The sequence below is a fragment of the Lygodium microphyllum genome, chromosome 5, assembly GCF_053477565.2.
Source record: "Lygodium microphyllum isolate KBCC chromosome 5, Lygodium_microphyllum_v1.1.10, whole genome shotgun sequence".
Classification (NCBI taxonomy): Eukaryota; Viridiplantae; Streptophyta; class Polypodiopsida; order Schizaeales; family Lygodiaceae; genus Lygodium; species Lygodium microphyllum.
In genome coordinates this window covers 43,207,235-43,229,301 of record NC_141139.1, presented here as the reverse complement: position 1 = coordinate 43,229,301, position 22,067 = coordinate 43,207,235, and positions in this window count along the sequence as shown.

Sequence of the window (22,067 nt, the reverse complement as noted above, 5' to 3'; positions counted from 1 at the left end):
TTTTTCCTCAAAGCCCTTAGGTTGCTACATATATATCTCATCAAGCAAGTCCCCATGTAAAAATTCATTTTTTGATAAAGGTCTAGATCTAACTATACAATCAAAGCCAATACCAAGCATATGATAGTCATCTTAACTACAAGAGAGAAGACTTTATCGAAATCAACACCGTGCTCCTACTTAAAATCCTTACCAATCAGTTTGGCCTTATTCTCTAACTTATGGCATCAAGGGTACTCCTCAACTTGTACACCCACTTGTATTGCAAAGCACACTTTTCATTAGGCAAATGAACCAAATCCCATGTACGATTTGTTTGCAATGAGTCATACTCTAGCTACATGGCCATCTTCCAAGAGTGACAATCACCTCTATGCATGGCCTCATTATAAATAAGAGGCTCACCAGCATCTATCACCATAACATAATCTATGTAGGGCATAAACCCATCAAGTTGACATCTATCTCTAGTAGACTGTTGTTAGCCATGGTTTCACAATTCGTATATTATGCCCTTAGCATGGTTTTGTCTTAGTCATGTTAGTTCTATATGTGAGGCAGCCCTTAGATGCCTCATGAAGTTATGGTTATGAGAGGCAGTTTTCGGCGTGGCCTAATGAGGCAAATTGGTGTCATTCTTGTTATTTGGATCATTTCTAAGGTTCATGGCCTATGATGATAGATTCTCATTATTATATAGTAGATCTGACAGTTTGTGTATCATTCATTATGTTCACGTTCTATTCTCAGCATGTTCTCTATGTTACTACCTCTCATTCTCTTATTATTAGTGTTGAAGTATGTGTTCTTATGCCTCTATGTGATTATCTTTGAGTTTCTATGAGTTGCCTAATATAAGATTAGGTATTTTTCCTATGAGGAACCATTTGTCCTACTATGCATTCTGTATAGATTAGGGCAGCAACACTTTCGTGATCCTACCATTGTGTCCCTATATCTCTATGTTAAAACACCATTAAAAATGGCAACGGTTAAGGCCAACAATTTGATTTTTTTTATGAAGCAGAGGTTTTTGTATGAAGTAAATTTCCTGTATAAAGCAGTAGTTCCTATATGAAGTAAAATCTCAGTATGAAGCAGAATGTATTGTATGAAGTAGTAATGCATTGCTGGAAGCAAGATGATACAACTCTTCTTATGTTGTTCTCTATTTATTGATTTAAAGCTTAATTAAAATACTATTATTTGATGTCAAAAATCTGAAATATTTGTCAAGACCTTAAGCAATGGCAGATTGTCTAAAGTAAGATGTTGTAGTTTAAAGGTTTAACTTTGTAATTATACATTTATGTTAGAGAATTATCAGCATCCATTGAATGTGATCCTGACTCGAAGCAGATCCAGAGAATTAAGAGAGTTATTGACAAGACAACAATAGGTGTTGTTGCAAAATGATGGTAGTGAAGCAGGAGGAGGATTTGGCATCCTAGATGAAGAGGAGTTTCCACCATCTGAAGGGGAATTTTAGGATGTTAGTACCTCTGTCGGTATCGTTACAATGTATCATTCCCTTGCTACATCTATCAAATCTCCTCCAAGTACTCTTAAAGGTGAAAATGAAGTGCCTAATTTGGATGATACCTCAACTTCTCCAGACCATATGGCAGAAATATTACAGCATTTGGTGCTGGAAAGTGTAGTGTTGTTAAGGAGTAAAGTAATCACTAGTTAGAAATAATAAAACCATAAATGCATTGGCTGAAGTTGCACAATGGGCGGAAAAAAGACTTGGCATGAGCAAATCTAAGAAGAAGAGTAAGCAGGACTCCTTAGACTCTAATTCTAATTCAGGGGATAGTAGTGATGAAGAGGATACCTCATCGGGTTTGGAGCCGGATATCAAATCAAGTGACTCAGATGATAACTAGAGTTGATGGCATGAGAAGAGGCATAAAAAGAAATCCAAGAAGGATAAGAATTCTTCTAAGGATGAGAAGAGAAGGAAAGAAAAAGAGGAAGGGACAGCCTTGGAAAAAAGGTTGGAGAAGAAAATAAAGAAACAGTTGTTGGATATGGGAGTTATGAACACTTTTTGGAATGTGAAGTCATGTAGCATATGTCAGAAGGTGGGCCACGAGGCTAGAGAATGCTGGTATAACCTAAAGGTGTGGAATGGGAGACAAAAAACAGCACCGCCATCAGCACAGTAAACCAAATTGCACTTGAGATGGCACAACACCAAGGATTCAGAGGTTTTGGTAGGAAGAGTCAACCACCTAAGCAATGGGGCAATGAGTAGCCACCAAGGATGTGGAATAATGCTCAATAGAGGCAACAAGGGCCTTGCTATTACTGTGGCAACAACCATGGACATACATCAAGACCTAGTAGCGAGTTATGGATAAACCGTAGGCGTGAAAGGGAAATGCAAACCGAAGAGCAGCAAGGAATGCAACCGGAAGGACTACCTCATGGACAGTAACCACCGACACCCCCCACAACAGTCGTTCTTGTTGAGATACTTGCAAAAGTCGCAAAGGGCTAAGCAGCAATAGCCCAATAGCTAGAGCAGCAAGTTAAAGAACTTTTTAAGAAAGAGGTGCCAAGTAAGGGTATTTTAAATGTAACTAAGCATGGGGTAGAGCCATAGGTAGAGGTTGTGATTGCTCAAACTGTATAGTTGTGGAAGATTGTCCAGAAGAGATAGCAGTTTTAGCCATCACTAGGGCTAAAGCCACACAGAAGATCAACTAGGAATAGGCTAGGGAAGTGACCTCCAAAAAAATTCTAAAGTTGCAAAAGAATAAGGAGTTAAAATAGTATGATTTTGCAAAATTGCCACATGAGGTTCAAGAGAGTCAATTATTGTATGAGGAAAAACAACAGGATATGCCACTAACATGAATGCAATTCAGTGACCAACACTAAAGCTTGGATTCATATGATCAATTTCAAGGTTCTCATGAATTATTTGTTGCATTAGCTAATTCCTCAATGCATTAAACTTTGAAACAAATCCTTGATTTGATTTTAGGACTCAAGGAAAAGCTCATAGCAAAGATTATGCTAAATCAAGAAACAATGTGGAAACACTATGCTATGATAGTAGGCAGATGTCAGAATGTCAAGCAATTATCTCCACACAGTCAAAGGTGGTGGATTATAAGGTTCCAACTATTAATGTGAAATACTTGGGTAGTAAATTTGATTATGTATTATTAGATGGAGGTTTAGGAGTCAACATATTATCGAAAGAGTTGTATTTGGCACACAAACTATAGGGATTGGTGGTAGCACCATTTCAAATTAAAATGGTTGACCAACGAAGACTTAGCCATTGGGGATACTAAAGAGTCAACTTGTTCAAGTAGTAGGGTTGAAGTTCAAGGTAAGCTTTTGTCATTCTTTGCATGGCAAGTTTAGGGGATTCATATAACATGATGCTGGGAAGACCTTGGTTTAGATTAGCCAACAAACTAAAGTAGGACTGGGGTTCACAAATACAACAATCATTCATCATGGTAATAAGGAGGTTAAGCTATCTACAGTTAATCAAGTGGTATTGAAACCCAAGTACCATCCATTGGTTGCTCAAATAATAAATGCTACACCTAAGATTGAAGATGATAATGATAAACTCTTTTTACAAGCTAATCCTACTATTGTACTGATCTTTGAGGCAGATGTTAAAAAGATTCTATCTCAATAAAATGTGTTTTCAATAGTACCTTTGCCTAAAGTGGATTTAGCACTGCAAGCAGCAGGTTTATCATTGTTAGTAAATAGTGACCCCATACAACAAGATAGTGACTTGATATAGTAAGATATTACATTGGTTGCAAAAAGAAATGGTAACCCTAAGGGGAGTAAGAAAATTGATACGGAGACACTCAAGGAGCAGTAAAATCCATCATAAAAAACAAAGGAGAATTTTGGTAGAGCAAGTCAACAAGCTATTATTGATGTGGAGTTGAAATATGAACACACTATGAGTAGAGTGTTTAAAGATGATATTCAAGAAGTGTATTTGGATGCCGAGTCCCATTCTAAACCGATAAAGGAGAGTATTTTTGTTGAGGAAGATTTTAAGCAGTAGTTGATTAATCTATGAAAAGAATTTCATGATATTTTTTATTGGGAGTACACTAACATGAAGGGATTTGATCCAAGGTTGTAACAACATAGAATTAACTTGAGGGCAGATGCTAAACCTATCATTCAAAAGAGGTATCGTATGAATCCGAACTTTGCTTAACATGTAAAAGAAGAGATTGACAAACTTCTTAGAGTTGGCTTTATCAAGCATGTGAATGAAGTGACTTGGCAGTCACCTATTGTAGTGGTGCCCAAAAAGAATGGCAAGATATGGGATTGCATGGATTATAGTAAATTGAATGCAGTAACAATAACTAATCCATTCCCTCTTCCGTTTACAAATTCTTTATTGGATGATGTAGCATGTCATGAGATTTACAGTTTTTTAGATGGTTTCTTCGGATATAATCAGATCCAAATGCACTGAGTGACATGGATAATACCACTTTTATAATAGAGTGGGGAGAATTTGTAAGTGCTGGTATGAACTTTGGTCCAAAAAGCAAACCACCTGAGTTTTAGGGTGCAGCTCATAAAACTTTTGATCCATATCTCACTTCTTTTATGAGGGTTTTCATAGATGATTTCTGTATGTTTGGCAAGAAATCAGATCACTGCAGGATCTTAGGTTGTGTTTTGAAAGATGATGTCAATTTGGGATGTCACTTAACCCGTTTAAATATATTTTTATTGCTAAAAGAGGGGTTATGTTAGGTCATATTATTTCAGAGGAAGGTACGAATATTGATCTAAGGAAAAATTTAGGCTATTTATAAGGCTACTATACCTACAATAGTTCAAGAACTGATGCACTTCGTGGGGCAAGTGAAATGGCATAGTAGGTATTTGTGGTATTTAGGCCATATCAGTGCTCCGCTTATATTGCTTACTAAGAAGGGAGTTCAGTTTGTTTGAAGGCATAACCAAGATAAAGCTTTTTGTATACTAAAGAAGATGTTGGTAGTAGCACCAATTTTACAACCTCTACAATGGGATATTCTAATCCATGTATGTTGATGCATTTGACATTGCGGTGGGTGCAGTTTTGATGCAAGAAAGAGTTACATGCTCGTTTAGACATGTCTACTATGCAAGTAGAAGTCTTACAGCTGAGAAGAATTATATAGTGATTGAAAGGGAAGCTCTTGGAATGATATTTGCATTACACAATTTTAGACATTACCTACTGCAGAATCAAGTAATTTCTCATGTGGATCATCAAGCTTTGTTGTATCTCATCAATAAACTGCAGCTTACAGGAAGATTGGCAAGGTGGATGCTTCTTTTGCAAGATTTTGATTATAAAATAGTGCATACACCGAGGAAAGAGTATATGATAGTTGATTTTTTGAGTAGACTAGAGTCAACAAACCCTACATTAGGGGTAAAGGATTAGTTGCTTGATGGAGAGCTATCCAGCATTAAGGTGAATCAATTCAATCCTTTTTATGATCAAATGCTTAATTTTTTGCTTGATGGAGTGATGCCTGCAAAATTGTTGAGAGATCATTGTAGAAGGTTGGCATTGCAGAGCTGACACTTTCAATTTATTATGGGAGTGCTCTATAGGAGAGGCATTGGCAATGTGTTGAGAAGATGTGTAACGGTTGAAGAACAGCTTGAGGAGAGGTCATTTCTCTCATGAGATTACAAGCAATAAGATTCTTCAAGCTGGTTTGTGGTGGCCAACAGTGCTTAAAGATGCTTATCAATATGCAAAGGAGTGCATTATCAATATGCAGGAAGGTCAACCTTAGCCTAGAGACAGGATGCAAGATCATCTAGTTTTGCCTATAGAGCCTTTCCAAAAGTGAGATAATGATTTTGTGGGCCCTATCAAGCCAGATGCCTGTCAGGGCAAAAACTAGTATATTTTGGTATGCACGGATTATTGCACTAAGTGGGTTGAGGCTAAAGCTTTGCGGGACAATAAGGCAGCAAGTGTGGGCACACTTTCTCTATTCTAATATAATGACTTGGTTTGGTTGCCCCCTATAGAGTTGGTAAGTGATTGTGGTAAGCATTTTGTGAATGAAGTGATTAAGGAGTTGACTTCTAAACATATGATTTTTCATAATAATTCCACACCTTATCACCCTCAAGCAAATGGGAAGGTTGAAAGTTCTAACAAGATATTGTTGTGGATTCTTAAGAAGATAGTCATTGACAGTTGTAAGGATTGAGACACTAACTTAGATTTAGCATTATGGCCTTTTCATATAGCATAGAAGGTTTCAACAGGTTTGATTTTGTTTAAGTTAATTTATGGACTTGAAGTAGTGGTGCCAATGGAGTTTTTAGTTCCTAGCTTGAGAGTGACAGTTAAAAGGGAAGTGGAACCTAGGAGGAAGAAGCTTGGCAATGAGAGCTATGGCGGATGGAGAGCAAGAGCCAAGAGAGAGAGAGAGACTCAAAAGTGGGAACTCCAACAACCACAATGTGTGGCCGGGCCTTCCCTTATTCAAACTGTCACTAAAAGAATAAAAAATAAGTGACTACGATGGGCGCCGCCACCTGCAGTGTGCAAAGGCGGGTACTGTCAATGTAGTAATACACGGGCGGCTAGGCATAGGCGCCTTTACCCCCAACAACCTCCCACTTAAAGGCGAATCTGCCCCAATGAGAGAGAAAAAGAAAAGATAGTACAACATATACACATGTACAACAGGATGAGAAAAAAAACGTCATCTCATCCAATGCCCATCAATATCCTGAGGAAGGCAAAGCGCTCGGTAGTGAGGCTTCGTGAGCAAGCCTGCATGATTCTGCTTAGTCGGAATCTTGACAATGTCAACAGACCTGTCCTCAACGACCTCGCGAATGAAGTGATACCTCATCTCAATATGTTTCGTCTTCGCATGGAAGATCGCGGATTCTTGGCCAAGTAAATGGCACTCATAGATTCCAAATGTAGTGTATGCATCGCATCTGTCATACCAAGGTCTGCAATTAAACGGCCTAACTAGATAGCCTCCTTGTAAGCCTCTATGGCTGCAATATACTCAGCCTTTGTAGTAGAAAGAGCTGTACATTTCTGCGCCTTGGACATCCAAGAGATAACCCCTCCAGCATAAGTGAAGACATAGCCAGAAGTGGACTTCCTATTGTCTGCGTGTCCTGCATAATCAGAGTCAGTGTACCCCACAACTCCTGTATCCTGGCTGCCATAACAAAGACACATATCTAATGTGCCCTTTAGGTACCTTATGATACCATTCATGGCATCCCAATGTTTTTCTTGCCAAGTGTAGCCATATAATGTGCCACAACCCCAACTGCAAAAGCTATATCTGGACGGGTGGCTATCATGGCATACATAAGACTTCCCATGGCTGATGCATAGGGAATCTTGGCCATCTCGGCCCTCTACTCATTTGTCTGCGGACAATCGGCCTGTGAAACCTTCACATGAGAAGGTAATGGACATCTAATAGGCTTAACATCCTACAGGTGGAAGTGCTCAAGGACTTTATGAATGTACTTCCTCTGTGATAGATAGAGTAGTCCTTGAGATCTATCGTGTGTAATGCGCACACCAAGTATATGAGAGGCCTATCCCAGATATTTCATCTCAAAGCTCTTCTTGAGATGAGCCTTAAGGGCATCTAGCTCCTCATGAGCTGTCCTTGCTAAAAGCATGTCATCCACATAGAGTACCAAAATCAATAAAGAACTGTCACAGGCTTTCTTCGTGTACAAGCACAGATCCATAGCACTGCCGCTGTAGCCCTGTGACTACATGAATGCATCAAACTTATGGTACCATTCCCTAGGTGCATGCTTCAAGCCATATAGACTCTTCTTTAGCTTGCACACTAGGTGTTCCCTACCAGGGTCTGCAAAGTCCTTAGGCTACTCCACGTAAATCTCATCATGCAAGTCCCCATGTAAAAAAGTTGTCTTGACATCCATCTGGTACAAGTCCAAGCCAAGTTGTGCAAGCAAGGCCAAGACTAAGCGTAGGGTGGTCATCTTGACTAGAAGAGAAATGACTTCATTAAAGTCAACGCCATGCTCCTCCTTAAAACCCTTAGCAACCAATCGAGCCTTGTATGCCGGTTTGGGGTGTCCAGGGGTACTTTTCAGCTTGTATACCCACTTGCATGGCAAAGTCTTCTTACCCTGAGGCAAGGAAACCAAATCCCAAGTCTGATTCTAATGCAATGAGTCAAGCTCAGACTGCATAGCCCTCTCCCAAGAGTGACAATCACCTCTGTGCATAGCCTCATCATAAGTAAGAGGCTCTCCTCCATCTGTAACCAGTACATAATCCATAGAGGGCGCAAAACGGTCAGGAGGTCATCTATCTCTAGTAGAATGCCTCAATCCAGGCTCTGTTGCCTCATCGACATCCTGTCTAACATCAACATGTCTAGTATTTGGGCCATGAGCATCAGGTGATGCTGCACGCTGTCTAGCTGGCCGTGGAGCGGGCTGAATGGGAGCAGGTGGCTCCTCCTGAAAGATAACTCTACATATCTCAACCACTTTCTCAGGTTGCATATGCATTTCGTCCTCATGAAAGATGACATCATGGGTGCGGTACACTTTCTGCGCTTGCGGATTTCATAGACGGTAACCCATCTCTCCTACATCTCCATAGCCAATGAAAATGCATTTGACACTTTTAGGATCCAACTTATTACGTTTTTCCTTGGGCATATGGCAGAATGCCTCACATCCAAAGACACACAAATGATCATAAGAGGGGGGCTTGCCTGCCCTTACCTCCTTTGCAACTTGAAAGTCAATGCCACTGCTAGGCAACCTATTAATGAGATGCATTGCAGTAGTAACTGCCTCAGCCCAAAAGTATTGCGGTAAGCCAGCCTGGCTAAGCATGCTACGGACCCTTTCCTGAATGGTCCTATTCATGCATTCAGCCATACCATTCTGGGGTGGGTCGTAAGGGGCAGTCAGCTGACGCTTAATACCTTGCTCATCACAAAACTGCTCAAAAGCACATGATACATACTCACCCCCATTATCTGACCTTAGGCATTTGAGCCTTTTTCCAGATTGGTTCTCTACCAATGCAAGCCAACGCTGAAATATGTCTAAGACAGCGGATTTTCTCTTTATGGGATAAGCCCAAACCTTATGTGAGTAATCATCTATGAAAGTAACAAAGTACTTTGTCCCACCAAGTGACTGAAAGGGCATGGGTCCACATATCTGAGTGCACAAGAGCCAAGGGCTCACCCATACGTTTCTTACCAGACTTTTTATGCATATTTCGAGTTTGCCAGCCATACAGACAATGATCACAAGAATCAAAATGCGAAGAGTCAAAAGGAGGAAGATACTGCAAAGCACGGAGCATTTTCATTTCTTTAAGAGACATATGTCCCAAAACGAGCATGCCAAAGGGATACATGGGGAATAGAACCCACATACAAAACATGATCCAATGTAGCTCCAGATACAAGTAAGGGATAAAGGCTACCATACTTGGCACCTCTTGCAAGTACAAGCATGCCATAAGTAATCTTCCATGCAGAGTCTCCAAAAGACACAAAATACCCTACATCATCAAGCTGTCCAGGTGACATAAGGTTGCGAGTCAATGCAGATACATGGCATACATCATGCAAAACAAAAGAACTGCCAGAAGGAAACTACAGCCTAACATCTCTAATGCCCACAATGTCAAGAGACTTGTCATCACCAAGATGCACAGAACTAGACATGGTACGATAGGTATATGAAACCAATCTCTACAGGGTGTCACATAAAAGGACGCACCCAAATCCAAGAGCCAGCATTGTGCATATATAGAATGTATCTCACAAGTCTGTAAGGCATCGCATGAAGAAGCTACAAGTATGTAATCATCATCTGAATTAGTAGCCTGCATGACATTAACCTCTTCTATCTTTACACTGGATTTTACAGGTACAATATTGCACATAGAAGACTTTTCATGCACTTTTTCTTTTTCCTTTTCCTTGCGCTTATCATCGCGCATTTTATGGCATTGCGGCCTAATATGTCCTGCTTTCCCATAATAATGACATGTAAGATCAGACTTCCATCCACGGGACTTATTGCGACCACGTGACTTGGACCTGGACTTCTAAGAGTCCCTGCCCTTATGATCATTATCATATCTGCCATGTTTGCCACCTCTAACGATCAATGCATGTGAAGAGTGGGAAGCAACATTATTTCTCGTTGATTTTCTCAGTCAATAAAGAGCTCTCAACATCTTTGATTTTCAACCCATCAAGCTTGTTCATGCATATGGCAGTACGGAAGACATTCCATGATTTAGGCAAGGTGCCAAGCAGAAACAACGGATGCAAGTTGTCTTTGAACTCGATACCCTATGATAACAGACTCTTCATGATAGCATGAAATTGACTGAAATGAGATGATAGGGAGGTCCTCTCCTTCATGAGAAGGTCCATTAATTGCTTCAGCCAATACATCTGTGACGCAGGACTCTGCTACGCATAGAGCTCCTGAATCTTCTCCCATAAATCCCATGCACTCTGATTCTCATCTTCAACAACATTATGATGGACCTCTTCTGAGAGTGACAAAATAATGGTAGACTTGCATAGCTCATCAACTTCTATCCAAACATCATCATCCATATCCTCAGGTTTGACACCCTTGAAATGCAAGGGTTTAATCTACAACTTCTGCACGAAAACCTACCATATTTGGGACTTCCAATACCCATAGCTGGTACCATCCAACTTGGCAATGTTAAAGAGAGTTGTATCTTTCAGATGACCAGCCATACTGTCCCAAATCAATGCAAAAAAGCAAAAATTTAGGTTGCTGTAATTAGCAAAAAATGCACTAAAACCGCTTCTAAAACTGGCTAAAAGAGTGGATTTTACTAAGAGAAGCACATGTCCACCAAATATGACCAAGATAACATCAAATAGTAAGCATTACCCTCATAGAAGTGTTGTAATAAATGATAGCAGTATGTAAAATTGGCCCAAAATGAAGCAATCACTGATACATATGTCACTCCAACTTCCAGGTAGCAAGAGACATCCAACAGTGAGTGTCCATGGGCAAGAAGGTACCAAGAACTATCAAACCAATAACCTGTCAGGCATGAGACATCTCATAGGTCCAGAAGTCATGCATGTAATGGGTCGCGGGGTAAGAGAAGAGATCAAGCACAAGCATAACTAATAGAGCAAGAAGCTCAGTACATAACCATCCAAGATGCATACAAAACTGACAAACCTGCAACATACATAGGTGCCTGCCCCAATAGGCATATCAAATCAGCCCACTAGAGACAAACTGTAGACATAAAGCTCTCAATAGAGCAAATGCATGTAACTGTCCCACAAGCTCAACCTCATCTATAAATAAGACTCTATGTATATCCGAATATACCAAGAGGCTCCCATTGAAAGTGAAGTTAGATGCAAAGAGAGAAATCAATGCTCTAATATATCAAATACATAGCATCAGACATGCCAAATATCAGTAGGGTACATCCGGAGCATAAATCCCAAGCTATCTCAGACCCATAAAGCATAAGCCTGAAAGCATTCAAAGATCATGTAACTAACAACCAAATGTAATGCTCAGTAGATCCAAAAGGCTCAAATACATCTAAAGATGAAGCTCCAAGTAACGGTCAAGCATGGGCAAACCAAGTGGCATCCATATCTAACCAAATCATAAATGCAAGAGGCCTAAATGTCAAGCAGTGACAATAGGCATAAAACGGTCCAAAGTATGCCAACTAAAGGCAAATGCCAGTGAAGAACGACCAAGTTAGAGCTTAATCCAAGCTCAAAAGCATTCCCGAACCAAGAAGAAGCATTTGACAACCTCCAAATACATCGATATGATCATTCAAACCTCTAGTGAGCACCCCATATACATGAACTAATGCATACACCAAGTAATGAGCTTCAGTCCACTGTATTACAACAAGAAAATTACTGCTAAATGAAGCTCAAACAATGCTCAAATTTGCTCCAAATCAGTCCCAAAGCATAGACATAGCATCCCATAACATCCGGGCATCATCGGGCATCAATAGGCATCAAATGGGCAATACTAAGAAGCATCAAATAGTAAATGTCAAGTACTGCCCTGTTTTGACAGTCCTGGGACTATGTATATAGCAAAGGGCTAAAGGGGGAAGCACTCAAATTGATCACTGGGAGTCAAGCACCAATGTCAGGGAGTCAAGCAATGCTCGGGAAGAGTGCCGGGAAGCCAAGGAGGAGCAGGGAAATGCCAGGGAGCAGATTAGCCCATCCCCCTAAAAATGCATCAAAAATTATGCTGGCTATTCTTGGGGGCTGGGGGATCTTCAACAGACCTTGGGGGCGCTTGGCAAGGTCAAGGGGGCTCCAATGCAGCCCAGGAAGAAGCCAATGAAGGTCTGGAAGCTCGGGGAGGCGAGAGATCAAAACATACTTACAAATAAAGGTGCATGGCTGCCATCAAAGCTCGGGTTGAAGCTCTTCAAATCTGGGCTAAAGAGAATGCCGGGCAAGCTCCAATGCCTTTGCTCTGATATGAGGGGAACTAGAACCCAGGAGGAAGAAGCTTGGCAGTGAGAGCTATGGCGGATGGAGAGCAAGAGCCAAGAGAGATTAGAGAGACTCAAAAGTGGAAACTCCAACAATCACAATGTGTGGCCGGGCCTTCCTTTATTCAAACTGTCACTAAAAGAATAAAGAATAAGTGACTATGACAGGCGCCCACCACTTGCAGTGTGCAGTGGCGGGTACTATCAGTGTAGTAATACACGGGCAGTTAGGCGAAGGCGCCTTTACCCCCAACAACAGTGACCCATAGATTATGTCATGAGGATTCAGTGCATGATAGGTTGCATTAGTTAATGCAACTTGAAGAGGATCAGATTATAGCTCATTATCTTTTAGAAATGTTGTAGTCAAGAAGATAGGGATGGGTAAAGCATGAGGTCCAACTGAGGGGACATAGGACAAGTGTCAAACTCATTGAGAGTATATGGTGTAATCAATGTTTAACACACTTCCTCTTTTCTAGGAGGTTCACTTAGTGTCAAGATGGAAAAAGGGGGAAAGGGAGAAACATGGCAAAGAAACCACGATATTTGGTGCATGTTTTTGAAGTGCCTAATCAATAGTGCCATCACCCAAGTCCACACCTTCATCCTCTTGCTTGTTCTCCACCCTTCTTGTTACTCGATTCTTCACAGGTTACTACTGGAGCTAATATGGTGAAAATGAGGCAGAAGAAGGCATTGAAATTAGCTATCAAGAGGGGGTGATAGCAGTCGAGAGGGGTTCATGAGCAATAAGAAGACTAGAGCGATAACCCTCTTGAGTTCATTCCTTCCAAGACAAAGCAAACCACGCCGAAAGCATCACCAACTATCTCAAGTGATGAAGATAGTGACTTGCCAACACCAATCATAGATTGTACTATTTTCATGGATACATCCAAGCCCAACAATAAAGGGTGGGTTAAGAAAATTGGTTTGTTGTCTTTTGTCAAATTACCATGGGAATCTTGGAACAATAATATGCATGCACAACAGCAGCTTGCTATGCTTAGGGAAAGTGGAAAATTTAGGGGTAAATTGGAAAGTACACCTTCTCTTCTATCTCAAGTTTTCTCGCTTGAGCTTAATGACTGACCTAAGCATTGGAGGTGCATGAATGAGATTATGCAACAAGAGTTTGGAAATATTACAAGTGCCCAAATCAATATGTTTTGAGGCATGCTGATCCTAAAAGGATATTCTTCATTAAATGGTTTATGCAAAGGTTTCTTCTTTTCATCAAAATGGATGTTATTACTAAAGATACATTTGGTATTCTTTGGTATGCTAAAAATGTAGCAATCCTCCCTAATTGACATGGTACTTTACATGATAAACTCTTGCAAGAGATTCATGTACCCATAGTTAGAAAGTAGCAATAGAAGAGTCAAATTGGACCAATGTTCGTAGGTTTATATGCTCATTCGCAGGTGGTATGCCCAACTTTGCATGCATCTCTTTGAGAATCATGAAAGGGAGATAAGTCTAATGTATGCAAAAATAAAAAGTTAAGGGATGGTATTCTTGTGGATCTTGATATGATAGGGATTCGTCTCACTCTCATGCTTTGTTGGATGTTGAAAATGATCAAGGACAATGCCTTGTTGCTCCATTGACTATGGGTTTTTCTTCACATGATGTATCAAATGTTGAGGTTATGAGTAGTGCTATGTATTTGGATTTGTTTGAATGGTTGAGCGAGGATGCTAAGCATGACGTGGTTCATGAGGATGTGGTCATAACATGTATGCAAAACAAAGTCAGATTCTCTAAGGTAAAAATGGAGAATATGTCCGAGCAATCTGATTATATGTAGCTGCAGGGAGATGGTATGCCTTATGACAGGAAAGTTATTGTAGCAAGTTATGTGCCTCAAAATTTTGAGGAGGCTTGTTTGCTTATGTCACATAGGTTTATGGTTGATATGCATGCAAGTGGTGCTGTTAAATTGGATGTGATTCAGTCTTTGCAAGAATAGTTGACATGCATGAAATCCAAGAGGGATGCTATACTCATTGAGATGAAAAAAAATGAAAGAATTGTATGCTAGTGAAGTGGATGATTTGCAAAGACAAATTGATGAATATGGGGATATGTTGTCTAAATGTAAGATATCCTTAGCCATTTTTAAGGTATGGAAAGCAAATATGTATGAAAAATTTCAGAATGAGCTTAATTTAGTATCTCAACTCTGACAAGATTCTTTTAGATGCTCGGTTATAACCTTTGCTTAAAGTTGAAAAGCAACTTTTGAGTGATATGGAAGTTGATTTGGATGGTTCCATGTTCATGTAGTAGGATTTTGGCTACTATGAGGGATACTTTGATTTATGTGATGCATGATTAGTGGGTTGATGTTGCTAATGTAGGATATCACATGTTATTTCTCGTCCTTATGTAGTGTTGCAGTAGTCATTTGTGTCTGAAAATATGGAATCACTTATTCATGAAAAGAATATTCTTAAGGAGAAACTTGATGGGATGTAGGTTGAGAATCATAGACTTGTGGAAATGGTTATTGGTTTGTAGAGTGTTAAGGAGATTGATCATGCTAAAAATCGGTCTTCGGATGTTGATGTTATCAAGGTTGATATAAATGATGTGTTGCATGATATTCATAAACATGTGCAGATCAAGGAGCTTACAGTGGATAAGATTCATGACATTGATGTTTTACATCTTGTATCACATGAGCAACATGCATAGGAATAGTCTATCACTGACTCTCATGATGCTCATGAGACACTCTTTTGTACCACTGTCAGACTTTGTTTCTTTGTTTTTCCATCATACTTACTATCTTTTGGGGGGCTTATGCAACCATATTAGAGGGCTATAAGTATCCTACAAGAGAGGCTCTACTTATCATTTCTCTTTGTGGCTTGCTTCATGGTGCAATGCTGTGAGTAAGGCATAATTTTTCTCACTAGGTATGTCGGTTTTTTAGATAAGGCATTTGACACCATGAATCATGCAAGGGTTTGAGTCGTGGCTGTGCCAACCATCCACCAAGTTGTGCCAGGTGTTAGCCATGGTTTCACACTTTATTATGCCCTTAGCATGACTTTACCTTAGTCATGTTAGTTATATATGTGAGGCAGTCCTTAGATGCCTCATGAAGTTATGGTCATGATAGGTAGTTTTTAGTGTGGTAGCTTGATGAGGCAAATTGGTGTCATTCTTGTTTTTTGGATCATCTCCAAGGTTCATGACCTGTGTATGATGGATTCTCATTATTATATAGCAAATCTGATGGCTGGTGCCACCATTCATTGTGTTCCTGTTCTATTCTCAGCATGTTCTATGTATTCTACCTCTCATTCTCCAATTATTAGTGCTGAAGCATGTGGTCTTATGTCTCTATGTGATTATCTTTGAGTTTCCATGAGTTGCTTGATAAAAGACTAGGTATTTTCCCTATGAGGCACCATCTGTCCTACTATGTATTCTATATAGATTAGGGCAGCAACAACAGCCTCAAAATAGGCTATAAGATATATGTGTCTTGTCTAATATCATGATCATGGGCCACTAGAGTATTAGCTTGTTGCTGATGTAGGCTGTCTAGTTGGTTGTTATATAGTAACAAGAGGCTCCTCCAAAAATATCACATTGTATATCTCAATTACCTACTTAGGTTGCTTATACATTTTGTCTTCATGGAAAACAACACAATGGTTGTGGATGTCCTTCCAAGCCTATGGATGGCCCATCTCACCCACATCCCAAAACTAAGAAATATACATTTTACAGACTTAGGATCCAAATTATTATGCTTGTCCTTGGAAACACAGCAAAATCCTCACAACCAAAGATGCACAAATGAGCATATGATGGAGGTTTTTCATACCATACCTTCTATGTAACCTAATAATTAAGAGTTGCACATAGGGATTGATTAATCAAATGTACATGCCTTAGTCCAAAAATGCTATGGTAAGCCTACTTGGCTAAGCATACTATGGACTCTCTCTTGAATTGTCATGTTCATATGCTCAGTCATATAATTTAGGGGTGGGGTGTACAAAGTGGTCAATTGATACTTAATGTCCCTCTCATCACAAAACTACTCAAAGACTTTAGATACATCCTCATCCATATTGCTAGATCATAGGCATTTCAGCCTATATCCAAATTGATTCTCAACAAAAGTAATCCATCACTAAAATGTAGCTAATGCTTTTGATTTCTATTTAAGAGAATGGGAAACGAGAGGGATGTGCTGCTCAACCTCTCTTCCCATAGGGCATAGTCCCATTTCGGTCCCCTAAAACGGCATGAATCGGGTTCTAACCTATCAATACCTAAAGGTCGAATGACGATAAAAGCTTATGAGAAGCCTCCCAGTTCTCTGAGACCACCTTGCCGTAGGATGGACCCGTCAGGGGTTCCACCCACCCGCTTCCCTTAATAGCTTTAGTTTTCTAATTAGGTCCTACCACATTTATGTGTGATACTTAAAGTCAGCTTCATTAATTAAGCCTTTTAGGGAACAGGGTTCGTTCACATAACTTATGGCACAGACACGAAAACAGAGCAAAGCAATCTATTGACAAACAAGTTCAAACAAGTTCCTTAACTTATCTTCAAGTTAATCTTTGTCTCCCGCCCATATAGGAGAAATTACGTATCGCTTCTGTCCAATAGAAGTATCCCTTATGTCCTGCAGAAGTAACTGGTCCAATTCACATGGCACCACAAGCTCAATCCTTTATCTAGAATAGGATCTCCCAACATGCCCAGATGTTGGGGGCCATGGAGGTATTCAACTCCATTCTAGACCTAGCAGGGGGTGTCCAGAGCTCCAACTGACTCGCAAGCTGTCTAGGAGCGAAACATCATTCCCGTGGTTGGCCTTTTCACCACTCGACCTTCGGCCCATGAATCGAGCAGTGCCCTCTCGGGTTAATACGTGGTGCGATCATGGAGGTGATCCACCCGTACAATATATCCTTCCTTAATTAAATTCTTTAAGAATCAAGCACAAACAAGGCATTCAGCTTAATATCATTTTCCAAGAAAACATTCCTTTATTCCCATGGTGACTTGTCATCACAGACCCTTGCCATGTATTTACCATAAATCACAAGCACTTGGAATAATCATCCAAACAACAACTAACAACCAGTTGAATATAAAAGCATTTAGGATGTTTTTCGATCAATCAACAAAACCAATTGCATTCTTTCCTACCAATGCAAGAATAGATGATATAACATTTCCATCGTATATTTGCTCTTCCCCTTGGGATCTAAGAGTAATACTATGCAAACATGATCTTAACACTTCCTTCCTTTGGCTAGGGCATATGTTAAGGGTTCAAACACTATTCATGATGTAAGTTCTATAGATCACTTACCTTGATTGACAACCCAACCCTGGATCTGGATTGGCAAAAGTCATCGTTATCCGACGGAACTCAAGACATCCTAGTTTTAACCCTTATGATCAATTTCTTGTACTAGCTCTTAGTCAAGTCATGAGGCAACTAGAAAATTATCCTCATATATCAAACATGTTATAGGCATAACGTGTGAGTACTTAATAAGATAAGTGCGAGATGATCTCAAGTAATTAGACTCCAATAGGCCTTGCATTGAGCTAGAATTTAGTTTTTCTTAATATTTGGGTTCTTAGGCTAAGTACTTTTGAAGTATCTAAACTTTAAACTAGTACTTCCTATTCATGATTCTCAATGTCAAATTCTTTTAGTAATTATGCTATTTGTAACCCTTGACTAATTCTTCCTTGTAATTTCTCTACACAGCAAATAAGTCATATGTAACTAGGTGCAATTATCTTCCTTTGATATATACACTTTACCAACTCCATCTTCCGAGTAGGTGAGATGAAATTTATCATTTCCCATGACCTATACTCGTGCAATAGTATGGGGCCTAACGTATCTCATATGAGAATCAAAGCAAGCATCTATCAATTTGAAAATGCATTACTTACGACCGGAACCGCAGTTGGATTGACACTGATGCCTTTGCCCGAAGCCTTGTTGCTGGTTGCAGGATTGTCATCCGCATGCGACATTCTTCGCTTGGAGGCCATCGTCCGCAGGTAGACTCAAGAGATTAAGAAGGTGGAATAGATTCAAGATGGGAGAGCATAAGAGAAGATGGTTAAGTCGAGGATCGAGATAGAGGGAATGTAGCTAATTCTCTTCCTTGCAGCCTCTTGAGGTGACTCTTCCCTCTCTCTCTCTCTCTCTCTCTCTCTCTCAAGCTCTCACTCACAATCTCTTGGAGGGGTATACTCTCTCTCTCCCTCTCTCTTGCAGCCTTTCAGGGTCTCCTTATGCCTCCTTATGCCTCTCCCATGCCTCATATTTATAGTGAATTAGAGAAGAGGGCTTGTGGTTAAGAAGTGGAGCTCTTTATGGAGGGGGATCTTGGAAAGATCAGTGATTTGATGCTCGGATCATAAATTTGATGGTTCCATTGGCTCCGAAAGGGGGGTAAAACTCCAAGACACTTGATAAGAAAGCTCTTAGTTCACTCCTTCTTATTTTCCCTGTTCAAAGTGCTGTCCACTGCCTGTGTACTGCGATCGCGGCGCGCATGATTTCGCAAATCCTCTCTTTATTTTTTTCTTTTTATAAAATCTCCAAACTAACTAAATATATCACTTGTCTTTTCTTTTAAATGACATCCAGTTCTAAAAATCTCCATATCTTTTTTTAAAAGGATAATATCTAAAATATACTAGCTTTGCCCAAAATCTAATGTTTTTGGACCATCCAAACTATACACATTAACCTAGTGATCAATATAACTCATAAGTCTCGTTCACGTTGTAATTTACGTGAAGGGTGGCTACGATTTGCCAATCCGAGAAAAATATCGAATTTACGACTCTCGATTTCTCTAAATAAAATATTTTACATTAAATAAAAATTATTAATAATTAATGTTAGTTAGTTTTTACCTTAGTTAGTATTTAGTTAGTAATCTTACTAACTTATTAATTGACTAAAAATTATTAATAATTAATGTTAGTTAGTTTTTACCTTAGTTAGTCTTTAGTTAGTAATCTTACTAACTTATTAATTGACTAACTAACTTTCAAACTAACCAACTAACTTTTATTGTGCGGAGATATTACAAGATAGGACATCCAAGCCGCCAAGGTTGACAGACAGAAGGCTTACGCAAACCTGAAACGGCAAGACAGATCCTTTGTTGAAGGTGATATGGTCTTTATTCGTGTATGTCCAAAGAAGAGTTCCCTATCCTTGGGTGAATGCAAAAAGCTAAGTCCAAGGTATTGTGGACCCTACAAGATTCTCAAGTGCCTAGGGCCTAATGCTTACATACTGCAACTTCTTGAAAACCTAAAAGTTCATAATGTATTCCATATTAGTCTATTGAAAATGTATGTGCCTAACCCTAGTCACGTGCTTGATGATCAACAAGTTGTAATGCCTAGCCAAGGAGTCCTTGAGCTATGGCCAGACAGAATCCTAGATGTTAGGGAGATGCATTTGAGATCCAAGATCTTGAGAGAATACCTTGTCTAGTGGAAAGATTACCCCGAAGAGGATGTCACTTGGATGGATGAAAGTACTCTCAACCAACAGTACCCCCAGATCTTCTTGAGATGAGGACATCTCGATCCCTCTAAGGGGGAGAGAAGAAGAGGAGAGAGTGTGTGTGTGCAAAAGAGAGAGAAAGACTACAAGAAGAGAGAGAAAGAGAGTGACAAGGAAAGAGAAAGATAGGAAAAGAGAGAAAGAAGCCATGAAAGCTTAGAGAGAGGTGAAGATGAAAGGCCTATCGAGAAGTGAGTCTAGAAAGTGCCGCCCGGCACTCACAAGGAATGCCACAGGGTTTGCGATCTAGGTCTTCCCGACTCTGCCACGAAGCGGAAGCACCTAGCCGTTCCCACTTAGGACCGACTTGAGTCAGGGTTTTCCTATTGGTCAAGTTCCTAGAAGTTAGATAGCGTCGAGCCCCAAACGAACCACTTTGCACAGAAACATCAGGGTCGAAGCAGATTTATACTGCACTTAGTTCAAGGAGAATGGGAAATGAGAGGGATGCGAAGCTCGACCTCTCTGCCCGTAAGGCATAGTCCCATTCCGGTCCCCTAAAACAGCATAAATCGCGACTCTAGCTCTATAGATCCTAGGTCATTGTTACCTCACTGTCAATTTCCTTTGAGAAAAGTTCTCGGCCAATCAGGACCACCCTTCCTTACGACGGACCCAGAGTCACATCCACGCACTTTCCTTGGGTTGCTTTAGTTATCTAATTACCTACCACATTTAGTTTGACAAGAAAAAATGGCTTCCTTAATTAACTTGGTTCCTTCATGTAACTTAGGCACTCACACAGAAAAACAATGTCAAACAAGTTCCTTTTTCAACATTTGATCTTTATTTATCAAAGTCTTTGGAATACATCAAATAACCTGTCCGAAGGCTATCCCAGCAATCCTCAGGGATCGCTATTCCAAGTTCCGCCCGTTGACTAGTATACGGGCCTCGAGATCCCATCTCGAGTCCTCTTGTGCAGGACCCAATGGCAAGGGATTTACGGCCAGAGCCTCCCCTCGCACCCAAGCATCCTCTTGCTCCAAGTAGCACCCACGGAGAGACCTCTCCCGGCGGGTTCGGTCCATGTACTCGGTGCGGCTAATAACCCCCTTGGATAGGGTCATGCAGACAGTCGGAGGTAACTGATACTGCCTCTCCCTCTAGGCTTTTAACCTAAAGCATTAGTTGTTTTTCCTGAATTAGTTCCCTGAGCACAGAAGTACAAACAGTGCACCTAAGTGTACAATCACGAGCATTTCAGTGGTCGTTCGTACGGCCAACTGCTAAGGTGTGATTCCTTCTCCTCGAATACTTTCGGCATTCGATCCTGGATCATTTGTGACTTGACAAGATCCCAAGGGTTTCGTAAGCTGAGTTGCTTGTTTATCCTCTTTTCTTGGGTTAGGGTTTATACCCTGTTGACCCAAATTGTCTCTACCTTAGGTTTCCTTAAATTATAGTCAATAAATCCTGGGCAACCTTATCGCTCTAACTTGGTTGGTCAATTGCTTTCTTGGCAATTCATTACTAACATGGCTTGACAAATCAGTCTTCGAGGAAGAGTGTTGAAGCAGGATGACTACTCAATTCCTAGGAAATTTAACTTGCAATTAGAACTCGCCAAACTTGGTCTAAGGTGTAGCAATACTATTTTGTGATTTAGACACAAGAGCATATGTCGTTACGACTTGTTGCACGAGATAGGTATTAGTATCTGACTTGTGGGATTATATCTTTCTTTGTACGGTATCTCTTGATCAATAATACCTTTGATCAAGATATAGGGCTTGGGAGTCCTATTGACCCATTCCAAAACCCTAACCCTACTAGGCCGATAAACGTTTTGGCCCTAGGGTCCCTAAATTCCTTGCGGAGGTCTAGCATTTGGTCAACCCGATCCTTAGGGTGAGAACCCTAGATCACTCTTGCACGGGCGTTTAG